Source organism: Triticum urartu, chromosome 6A, assembly GCF_056163025.1.
Source record: "Triticum urartu cultivar PI428250 chromosome 6A, HENAU_Tu73, whole genome shotgun sequence".
NCBI lineage: Eukaryota > Viridiplantae > Streptophyta > Magnoliopsida > Poales > Poaceae > Triticum > Triticum urartu.
The window spans coordinates 240,085,292-240,095,898 of NC_141878.1; the positions used below are offsets into that span (position 1 = coordinate 240,085,292).

Sequence of the window (10,607 nt, forward strand, 5' to 3'; positions counted from 1 at the left end):
ACTTAATATTTTTCTACGAGCGTAGACTAAACGCATGGAACCGCATGACATTTTTGTTAACCTTTTTCATACTTAATATTTTTCTACGAGTGTAGACCAAACGCATGGACCGTATGGACGAAGCGAGTGAACCGTAGTGCATCAAGAAGTGAACCGCATTAATTTTTCTGCCCTTTCACATTTGGGAGTAAGTGAATCACATTGCAGTGTCGACCAAATCGAAAACAACATATCACACACACTCCTTCAAATCAAAAACCGCACTACAATGTCAACCAAGTAACTGCATGCAGGTTTGACTATACTGCTTTTTGCTATGATTCTTAAACAAGGCATGTGATACGTGCGCTTGTTCTTGAGCCCGAATGAGCTTCCAGAGAGTTCAAAGCGAACTCTCACACACAGAAAAAGTGTACTGCAATTTTTTTGGCCATCATTCTTTTTAGTTATCTACAGAAGGAGACAACAGGAGGTGAAACAATAATTTTAGCACCACCCATGAAATCCTCCTGCAGATCCTTCAAACAGATTTCAAGGTGAAGCTCTCCAGCTCCAGCAATGATATGCTCACCAGAATCTTCAATGCTAGAGAGAACCAGAGGGTCAGACTTCGCTAGCCGCTTCAAACCCTCAACAAGCTTAGGAAGATCAGAAGCCACCTTGCACTGGACAGCAACACGCACAACAGGGGACACAAAGAACTTCATTGCCCTGATTGGGCAGGCATCAACTTCCTTCTCATTTGTCAGGGTTGCATTTCTTGGTGATGAACTGATCCAAACCAACCAAAGCAACAGTGTTATCACAGGGAACATCCTCAACCGATTCTTGCTTCTTTACCATCCAGATAACAGTATGCTGGACACTCTTCACATACAAATCCTTCTTCTGGCCAGGAACAAAGTTAGGACCCATGATACGGACCTTCATACCAGTTGCAACCCTCCCAGCAAAAACACGTCCAAAGGCAAAGAATCTACCCTTGTCATATGCTAGTATCAGTCATGCGAAGATCACGAGCAACTTCCTGGGCGATAATCCCAGCAGCTGCCACAAGGGAATCCGTAAGCGTAGAGTTGTCTGCAAACATGTAAATAATATGTGAGGACGGTGCAAAAGCATCCATATTAATAGTTGAACACAATATACATTAAAATAGACACTTGAACATATTTAACCACTGAGAGATGTAAGTATGGCACAACATTACACTACATTGAAACAAACCATGATTAAAATAAGTTCAAAAAGGACAAACCGGGTATTTAGTAACATGGTTAACAAAATCTCGTGGGACATTGCAAACAATATTAATACAAGGACATGTGTTTTTGCGCTACTAAGTACAACCGTGTAAATTGTAATACAGTCAGCAACTAACAGGAGCATACACCAAACTGGGCAGATTTTGAGCCATGGGATTATATGCCAATAGTTACATTTAAGCTTTTCAAAGCATAAATCATTCATAAAAGCAGTAAGGATAAGCTCCAGGAGACAGCAAGGGCTGAAACTACTTATTTCAAAACAGTGAAACGGCTCATTAAATTTAACTAACTTACAGAGATCCGGTTTTTGGAAATAATATGGCACAACTAAGAGCATGCTACAAAAGGAGAGAAACTACAGGTGAGGGTGCCCGCATGCATGGACGAGATGCACTGCACGCCCGGGCGAGCTGCACTGCACGCCAGGGCAAGCTGCACTGCACGCTGGTGGCACTGCATGCCAGGGAAGGTCGCGGAACTGCATGCCATCGTACATCGTACTGCACGCCATAGTTGGCCGAACTGCACGTGAGCCGCCGGGGATGGACATGCACTAGACCTCGCCGGAGGTAGTTTGCGGGGACAGGAGGAAGAAGGAAAGGAGAGAGGGGAGGGCGGCTCGTAGGGGAGGGCAGAGAGCTTGACAACGCGGTAGAGGAAGGAGCTGCAGGAGGATCCTGCCGTATCCGTCTCCAGGAAGGCGTGGGAGGAGAGGGGTGGAGGATCTTGCCTGATCCGTGACCGGCTAGCACAGGAATGGGAGGTGTAGGAGGATCCAACCGGCGGGCAGGCACAGGGGACGGATGTGGAGGAGGATCCCGCTGGATCCATCTTCGTTCAGGCACAGTAGGAGGGGGTGGAGGAGGGTCCTGCCGGATCCGTCGCCGGGCAGGCATGGGAGGATGGAGATGGAGGTGGATCCCGCCGGATCCGTCGCCGGGCAGGCATGATAGGAGGGGTGGAGGAGGGTCCTGCCGGATCCGTCGCGGGGCAGACCTAGAGGTGGGAGATGGAGGAGAGGGGGACGACTGCTGCACCGGGGGATCCAGAGCGCCAGCGGGGCCATCGAAGGAAGAAGGCGGTGGGGCGGGTCCCGAGCGGCGGCGGCGGAGGAAGGAGATGGTAGGGCGGGTCTCGAGTGGCGTCGCGGGAGGAAGGAGGTGGTACGGCGGGGCCCGGGAGCTGGTGGGAGAGGAAGAAGGGAGGAAGGAGGTGGCCGCGGTAGTGTGGGGACAGGGGCGGCGCTGGTGGTTACCGCAGTGGTGCGCCGGTGGGACGGAGCAGATGCAGGGATTCCCAGATGCAATGGGGTTCGTGGGTTTGGTGGTTGGATCGCGGATAGCGTGGAGCGGCTGTGTGGTTAGTTTGTACTAGTAGCTATGAGTGGGTACGAGGTGTTATTAGAATAAGTGGAGGTGTTAGCAGAATAAGGTCTTAAGGGGTGTTATTAGAATAGACCCACAGTTGAACACACAAGGAAAAGGTGTCCAAAAGCCCAGCGCGCCGATGAACGCGAGCAGAGTGTGCCAACGGACGTGAGCAGAGCGCACCACGGCGCCTAACAGCGAGAAGAGCTTGCCAAGGGACGCGAGCAGAGGCCGGCATAGTGATAGGTGGAAAATAAGACGAACTGTGCGAGCGATGTCGGAGACATCAAGCACGAACCAGATTAGAGTTGCGTGTGCGATACATGGCATAAAGTTGATCCATCCGAGCTGTTTGTGCTGGAATAAGCCGTGTGTGTTGCCGGCAAACGCTTGCCGGTATATAACCTTAAATTTAACCCAAAAAAGTGTTAATGCATGTTACAAAAATTGTATAGCTGGAAACTATGTTCAAATACGACTCCAACGATATAATCTTTGGAGACATGCATTCATATTTTATTAGTTGAATCCTACATATAAACCAGGACGAGGGTATAGTAGGTAATTAAATCACAAACGTTTTTTTATTAATAGTATGTGTACATGGCCTTTCATCCTCCTCTCGCACGTCTTGTCACCCTACTGCCGCAGACGGCTTACAGCGCAAGCTTGCGCAGCGCACGGGGGCATTCTTTTGGCCAAACGGTGGTGCCACTGAATCATCGACGAGCCCGTTACCGCTCAATATCCCAGGTTCCCACGCAAGCTTCCCGCCCGACTCGGTGAAATCCCCCCAAATCCCAATTCTTACCAGCCTTCTATATAAACCCTCACCGTCGGCGAGTCCTGTGTTGCATTTTCCCCTCCCTCCCTGTAGCTTATCTTGTCTGCTTCTCCCACAATCGCCAATGGCACCGGTCAGTCATCGTCGCTAGCCACTCCGCTATCATCAGAGGACAGCTCCAGCTGGGAGGCTACACCCTGGCGGTGGCACAGTCCTCGGCGTAGTGTAGTGCGCGTGGCGTCCCTCTTGGGTGTGCGCGGAACACCCACCACATGCTCCGCCGCCGCTACCCGTCGGCAGCTGTTGCCGGCCGCCGTTGCCGCCACACCACCGTTGAAAGCCAGGGCCATCTCCTGCTCCGCCGTCATGGCCCAAAGGCGGGAGGTGCCCGTCGTTACCGCCACCCCACTGCCATCCACCGTGGCCATCACCCGCTCCGCCACCGCGGCCCAAAGGCGGGAGGTGGTGCTCATGGCCGCCACCCCATCTTCGGCCACTGTGGCTGCCAGCCCACAGTCGACCGCCGGGATCATCACCTGCTCCACCGCCGCGGCCTGAAGGCGGGAGGCGGAGGTGGAGGCACGCACGTGCGTCAGTGACCTTACACGCTACATCGAGTTCCTGCGAGAGGAGGAGGAGGAGCGCCTCGTCGAGCACGCAAAGAGTCTTACCGCAGCCGTGGCCGCAGCACACACCAACGCAGAGGCGAGGAATCAGGTGATCTACAAGCAGTCCGGCCGCTACGAGAGGGATCGTCTGGAGTGGCAATGAGTGTTTGAGCTGACGAGCGTCGCTGAACGTGCAGCAGTGGCAGGCACCGTATTACATGTGTCCAGCTCGTCGGTTGGCTCCTCCTCCTCTGCCTCTTACTGAGCACGGTCGGCAGAGGAGAGGCTGCCGGAAGTAGCACAAAGCCCCTCCGCCGTAGTAGTAGTTTAGAGGCTATTTTGTTCAGTTCATCTGACTATATATGTGTGGTGGAACTATACAACGTACTTAAAATTATCTAGTATATATAGATGAGCTAGCTATTTCAGTACGTGGTTGGCTACAATTGGGGAAAAGTTTGGTCGGTTCAGCTGTCGAGTTGAATTGTTTGTATAAATTAAGAATGTCTGCTTAATCTATGAATGAAATCTATGTTGAATTACTGAATTTTAGTTGCAAAAATTAGACAGTGCTAGTGATATTTAGCTGCATATTTTGAAAAATTGCAGTGTTACAAGGATTGACAAATGGCAATGTTACTAGATCAACAAATGTCAATTTTTGCAGTTTGACAAATGGCAACATACCCAATATGACAGATGCAAATCTTACCAAATTGTTTGTACGTGGTTGCACATGGGTCATCCAAAACAATTGTTTGCGTTGAAGGGATGCACAAATCTTGTGCTGCGAATTTTCCCTCGACTTAAGGGGGAAGACCATAGCTCTCAATTTTCATACGGGTGTTCTACCTAAAATGTTTGCGATCAAGAGATGCAAAAATCCTGCTTGGCACATTTTCTCTTGGCTTCCTGGGGAAGCTGTCGGTTTGCATACGGGTGTTCTAACAAAAACGTTTGCAATCAAGAGCTACACAAATCATGCGTGGCGTACAGCTTGCACGCTTCCCGGTGAGCCTCTACATTAGAGTACAGCTCGCATGCCTCCCGTTTAGTCAAGCACATGTCTGCACGGCACCTCCTAGCCATTAAAAGATTGAGGCATAGCGTCACGTGAATGGTTAACAAAACGCACACAATTTATATGCACTGGAGCATGTGCATGTAGTTCAAATTTGAATTATGCATATAAAATGCCTAAAAACCCAGTTAATGTATAAAAATGTCCAAACGAACACCGAAAAATTCCGAAATTGAAAAAAACACTCCTGTTGTTCTATGTTGACACTAGAAAAAATTTGAAAGCAATAAGAGGCAACGGATATCATTTCGTCCCCAAAGGCGGCATGTTCCCTACTGAAACCATCACGCTTGTTGTGAGAAGCTCTGGTTTGTGAGACAATTATACCAAAACCTATCCCAAATGGGACAAATTTTTACCATGGCATGTTGATGCCACTCCATGATAGCATGCCAATTTTCATGAATTTCAGACGAGTTTTGGATTTACTAGAATTTAAAAACCAAGTATCTCAATGTTTGCGGCCGAGTGACGGTGGCAGTGTGTTTGAAATTCATTCCCATTTCTTGCATGGGACCTAAGCATGGAACCAAGGACGCAGATTTGATTCTTCAACCTAGTTTATCTGCAATCGAGCATGTGCATGTAGTTCAAATTTGAATTATGCACCTAAAATGCCTACAAAACCAAGTTAATGTATAAAACTGTCCAAACGAACCCTGAAAAATTCCAAAATTAAACACAACACTCCTGTTATTCTATGTTGACACTAGAAAAATTTTGAAGGCAATAAGAGGCAACGGATATCGTTTCGTCCCCAAAGGAGGCAGTTCCCTACCGAAACCATCACGCTTGTTGTGAGAAGCTCTGGTTTGTGAGACGCTCATACCCAAACCTGCCCCAAATGCGACAAAAAATTTACCACGCTATGTTGATGCCGCTCCATGATAGCATGCCAAGTTTCATGAATTTCAGATGAGTTTTGGATTTACTAGAATTTAAAAACCAGGTATCTCAATGTTTGCGATGAATTGACGGTGGCAGGGTGTTTGAAATTCATTCCCATTTGTTGCATGGGACCTAAGCATGGAACCAAGGACACAGATTTGATTTTTCAGCCAGTTTATATGCACTGGAGCATGTGCATGTAGTTCAAATTTGAATTATGCACCTGAAATGCCTACAAAACCAAGTTAATGTATAGAAATGTCCAAACAAACCCCGAAAAATTCCAAAATTAAACACAACACTCCTGTTGTTCTATGTTGACACTAGAAAAAATTTGAAAGCAATAAGAGGCAATGGATATCGTTTCGTCCCCAAAGGTGGCACGTTCCCTACCAAAACCATCATGCTTGTTGTGAGAAGCTCTGGTTTGTGAGACGCTTATACCCAAACCTGCCCCAAATGGGACAAAATTTTTACCACGGCATGTTGATGCCGCTCCATGATAGCATGCCAAGTTTCATGAATTTCAAAGGAATTTTGGATTAACTAGAATTTAAAAACCAGGTATCTCAATGTTTGCGGTCGTGTGGCGGTGGCAAGATGTTTGAAATTCATTCCCATTTCTAGCATGGGACCTAAGCATGGAACCAAGGACACATATTTGATTTTTCAACCAGTTTATATGCACTGGAGTATGTGCATGTAGTACAAATTTGAATTATGCACCTGAAATTCCTACAAAACCAAGTTAATGTATAAAACTGTCCAAACGAACCCTGAAAAATTCCAAAATTAAACACAACACTCCTGTTATTCTATGTTGACACTAGAAAAATTTTGAAGGCAATAAGAGGCAACGGATATCGTTTCGTCCCCAAAGGAGGCAGTTCCCTACCGAAACCATCACGCTTGTTGTGAGAAGCTCTGGTTTGTGAGACGCTCATACCCAAACCTGCCCCAAATGCGACAAAAAATTTACCACGCTATGTTGATGCCGCTCCATGATAGCATGCCAAGTTTCATGAATTTCAGATGAGTTTTGGATTTACTAGAATTTAAAAACCAGGTATCTCAATGTTTGCGATGAATTGACGGTGGCAGGGTGTTTGAAATTCATTCCCATTTGTTGCATGGGACCTAAGCATGGAACCAAGGACACAGATTTGATTTTTCAGCCAGTTTATATGCACTGGAGCATGTGCATGTAGTTCAAATTTGAATTATGCACCTGAAATGCCTACAAAACCAAGTTAATGTATAGAAATGTCCAAACAAACCCCGAAAAATTCCAAAATTAAACACAACACTCCTGTTGTTCTATGTTGACACTAGAAAAAATTTGAAAGCAATAAGAGGCAATGGATATCGTTTCGTCCCCAAAGGTGGCACGTTCCCTACCAAAACCATCATGCTTGTTGTGAGAAGCTCTAGTTTGTGAGACGCTTATACCCAAACCTGCCCCAAATGGGACAAAATTTTTACCACGGCATGTTGATGCCGCTCCATGATAGCATGCCAAGTTTCATGAATTTCAAAGGAATTTTGGATTAACTAGAATTTAAAAACCAGGTATCTCAATGTTTGCGGTCGTGTGGCGGTGGCAAGATGTTTGAAATTCATTCCCATTTCTAGCATGGGACCTAAGCATGGAACCAAGGACACATATTTGATTTTTCAACCAGTTTATATGCACTGGAGTATGTGCATGTAGTACAAATTTGAATTATGCACCTGAAATTCCTACAAAACCAAGTTAATGTATAAAAATGTCCAAATGAACCCCGAAAAATTCCAAAATTAAACACAACACTCATGTTGTTCTATGTTGACACTAGAAAAATTTTGAAAGCAATAAGAGGCAACGGATATCGTTTCGTCCCCAAAGGTGGCACGTTCCCTACCCAAACCATCACACTTGTTGTGAGAAGCTTTGGTTTGTGAGACGCTTATAACCAAACCTTCCCCAAATGGGAAAAAAATTCACCACGACATGTTGATGCCGCTCCATGATAGCATGCCAAGTTTCATTAATTTCAGACAAGTTTTGGATTTACTAGAATTTAAAAACCAGGTATCTCAATGTTTGCGGTCGATTGACGGTGGCAGGGTGTTTGAAATTCATTCTCATTTCTTACATGGGACCTAAGCATGGAACCAAGGACACAGATTTGATTTTTCAACCAGTTTATATGCACCGGAGCATGTGCATGTAGTTCAAATATGAATTATGCACTTGAAATGCCTACAAAACCAAGTTAATGTATAGAAATATCCAAACAAACCCCAAAAATTTCCAAAATTAAACACAACACTCCTGTTGTTCTACGTTGACACTAGAAAAATATTGAAAGCAATACGAGGCAATGGATATCGTTTCGTCCCCAAAGGTGGCACGTTCCCTACTGAAACCATCACGCTTGTTGTGAGAAGCTCTGGTTTGTGAGACGCTTATACCCAAACCTGCCCCAAATGGGACAATTTTTTTACCAAGGCTTGTTGATGTAGATCCATGATAGCATGCCAAGTTTCATGAATTTCAGACAAGTTTCGGATTTACTAGAATTTAAAAACCAATTATCTCTATGTTTGCGGCCGAGTGACGGTGGCAGGGTGTTTGACATTCATTCTCATTTCTTGCATGGGACCTAAGCATGCAACCAAGGACACGGATTTGATCTTTCAACCAGTTTATATGCAACTGAGAATGTGCATGTAGTTCAAATTTGAATTATGCACCTGAAATGCCTACAAAACCAAGTTCATGTATAAAAATGCCCAAACGAACCCTGAATAATTCCAATTTTTTTGACCACACACCTATAGTTGCATGTTCACTACAGATAAAAGTTCTAGCAATTCAAACACCATCCTTTGCAGTTGTGACCCTATTACGTAATTCAAATCAAGATGAAAAATCATGTAGATCGCACACAATTTATTATCACCAACCGTGTGAGATGCAGCACAAAATATCTTCGAGCACCGTCGGAGTGTCAAGCACAATAACCCTCTCCTCAAAATATCATTTCACTGTTCAATCGTCGCCGGTGAAAGATGGGGACGTGGACCCATGTCGTGAGGGCAACTTTGGCGGCCCACTCCGGCGAAAGTGCGGCCGCAGCCGCCAGGCGCATGCTAACAAGCTTTGTGAGGGAAACCGCAATCTGCGTCCGGGCGGCCAAGGCAGCCCAAACGGACGATGTTGCTTCTCAGGCGGCGGCGGCAGCATCTGCGTCAGGGATAGCCCTGATGGAAGCTGCCCACGACCATGTTGAGGCGGTCCATGCCCAGCTCATGGCGGTCACCGCACAAATCGAACGAAGCTTCTCCGACAACGGTCGGCAACCCACAGCCGAAGAGTTGGCAATCACCGAGAGAGTTCGAGCAGCCGTCCGTTCCTTCGCGGCATACCTTTCCACGACAGAACCCGCCAAAGCCCAGATCACGGCCGCCCACGCCCAGCTCATGGCGGCCTATTCCAAAGATATGGAAGACGCGGATGACGAGATGCTTGCGGAGTATGGTGCAATTGATTCAATGGAGCCCCTTCCCCAGGAGACCGTCGGGCGTGAGCTGGACATGGAGGCGGCGGCGGAGATCGACGAGCACCAGCCATAGTAGTACTCTTTGTTTTGTTTAATTAAGAGCGCCTGTCTTTAATTTGTTAGAGTAATGTTTAGGTCAGCTAGCTCTATTTAATTGTTGAACTTGCTCGATTAAGAAGTGTGGGTGTCATGTACTCTCTGTTGTGTACCCAAATTATGCAATGACGTGGATGACCACTGTAACCATGGAAATTCGAACCAAAATTTTTGGCGTTCAAACTCATCACACACGGGTTAAGCTATCTAAATCGTTTGTGATGTTCACATATCGTTCACAGTTCTGAATAAGGGACCGTGTCTGATGACACTTTGTGCGCCAGCTTTTTCGCTGAAGCGATTCCAAATTTTCAGCTTCCGCGGAAATATCTACCTCCCTGCCCCCTCTCCCTTACCAAAAGCCACATTTCCCCTATTTCTGCCTTCCTTTAAAACTTGAAACCATCACTCCTTGCTTGCAGTGCCACCTCCTCGCCGGCGACCCTCCTTCACACCGCTCGGTCTCGCCTATCCAGGCAGGTAATCCACACCCGACACCCATCCTCCTCCTCCTTCCACATCCCACATGCCCCGACCGCCATGGTGCACACAGTATAGCCAGGATCTCAAAGAGCATTTGGCAGCGGAGAAGCAAACCGCGGCCGCACGCGCGGATGAGGTTGCGATGGCTGCCATTCATGCCGACCCCTAGATCTTGGAGGAGCACCTTGCCATTTGCTAGCTACGCCGGTTAAGCATGCTCGGTTTACCCATTGCGTGTGTTGCTCCTACCTTTCCCTCACAAATTCTAGTGAATTGTGCTATCTAATTTTACCATGCAATTTGTTGCTCTAGTGTATATGTTCTATATATTTTGTGCAGTGTGGTGCTCACTTATTAACCGTTTTGTGAATCAGTTGTCGTCTTCAGTTAACTGTTTGGTTCAATTCTACAAATGTGATGTTCAATTCTTCAGGCTGCAATTTTATATTGTCTTCCATGTGAGAAATAAATCGAATTTATCTTTACA

The 10,607-nt window shown here is 46.5% G+C and overlaps 1 long non-coding RNA gene across 1 annotated transcript; it reads right to left on the bottom strand.

Annotated features, from left to right (window-relative positions):
• Nucleotides 1–220: 220 nt before the first annotated feature.
• On the bottom strand, nt 221–2,743 carry LOC125513357 (uncharacterized). Its single transcript, XR_007285879.2, has 2 exons — nt 1,563–2,743; nt 221–1,080 (listed from the first exon to the last, which is right to left on the bottom strand). It is a non-coding gene; the product is annotated as an uncharacterized LOC125513357 (long non-coding RNA).
• Between the last annotated feature and the right edge of the window lie 7,864 nt (nt 2,744–10,607).